Here is a 1651-nt window from a genome sequence, read left to right as displayed (position 1 = left end):
GGTAATTATCTTTATGTTTAGCAGATTAGCATTAGCTTCTGGTAATTATCTTTATGTTTAGCAGATTAGCATTAGCTTCTGGTAATTATCTTTATGTTTAGCAGATTAGCATTAGCTTCTGGTAATTCTGTTTATGTTTAGCAGATTAGCATTAGCTTCTGGTAATTCTGTTTATGTTTAGCAGATTAGCATTAGCTTCTGGTAATTATGAATGATTTTAGCAGGTTAGCTTGCTTTATGTTGTTCACATGAGTTGTCATTGAACCTGCCTGTTGGTTAGCTGCGCCCACCACTGGCAGTAACTGCTGTTGATTTGCTGAACATGTTTCCTCTATTACAACCACGGCGGCCATTTTGGAAATGTCCACCAGAAAAAGTAAATACAAGAAAATCTGATTTCTATGGTTCAGATATTTAGGGCTGTAAGATTGTCATGACGACTGCTAGCCATTAAAAAAAATAAGATATTAATTAGAATTCTTCATAATCCATTTATTTATGATTTGACACCAAAATATTAATCTATGACAAATATTGGCAAATTTAGTCCAAAAATAAATTTTCCTTGATAATCATATTGGATTAGTCAGTGGCTGAAGTGTTTTTTATTTTTTTAAAGCTCCTGGGAACGTCTGTGTCAAGTCAGGTTGTCGTTTCCACAGATTTTGCTGAAATATTCAATTATCTGCTGCACTGCTCCTCCATCCCAGGAGGGTAAGATTATTCATTATATTTCATATGAAGATGAAACTGCTGGTTTTTGCCTCGCATACCAACAACAAATCAGGAAGGAAAACTTGTGCAGCGTCGTTCTTTCCTGCTAGATTTATGCAATCAATTCCAACACAGTGGGACTGACGGAGCCCTGAGGCTCAGCAGCTCATGAGTTTACAAAATGACTCCAATAACGTTTCTGAGACGCAATAAAGAGGAAAAATCTGAGTCGGTTTTCTGCTCCAGAGGAAAACAACAGAGGGAGAGCAGGCGCTGGAGTGAAGACAGAGGAGGAAGTAGAAAAGAAAAGGTGGATTTCTGCAGCAGATTTACCCAGAATGCAGCTGAAGCAGCCGCTGACTTACTGAGTCGCCTCTGAGCTGCTGATGAAAGAAGCTGCTGAGTAACTTTGTTTGGGATGAAGTTGCAGCAAACAGCCCAGAATCATCAACACCACGGCAACGGCGAAGAAGGAGGAAGAGGAGGGCTCATGCCCTCCTCTTCCTCCTCATTTCTACCCTGAAGTTTCTCTTTATCTCCCTCTTTAGAGCTCTTCCCCTCCATCTATTCTTCCCCACCTTTCCACAGCCGTTGCCTTGGCAACAATACAAAGAGTTTTCCTTTGCAGCTCTGTCACCGTGGCAACGCTTGGCTTTCCTCCAGGCCGTTGTTAGAAGGAGGCCACGCTCCGTGTCCACTCGAGCCAGGGAGAGCTGGACGCTACTCACTCCCTGCATCCATCATGAGCGTCCAACAGGCGTCCATCATGAGCGTCCAACAGGCGTCCATCATGAGCGTCCAACAGGCGTCCATCATGAGCGTCCACCAGGCGTCCATCATGAGCGTCCAACAGGCGTCCATCATGAGCGTCCAACAGGCGTCCATCATGAGCGTCCAACAGGCGTCCATCATGAGCGTCCAACAGGCGTCCATCATG

The sequence above is a fragment of the Poecilia latipinna genome, unplaced genomic scaffold (genome assembly GCF_001443285.1).
Source record: "Poecilia latipinna isolate Pla-1442-1.1 unplaced genomic scaffold, P_latipinna-1.0 Scaffold4108, whole genome shotgun sequence".
NCBI lineage: Eukaryota > Metazoa > Chordata > Actinopteri > Cyprinodontiformes > Poeciliidae > Poecilia > Poecilia latipinna.
The sequence above is the reverse complement of the archived record's forward strand: the minus strand, read 5'-3'. Positions refer to the sequence as shown.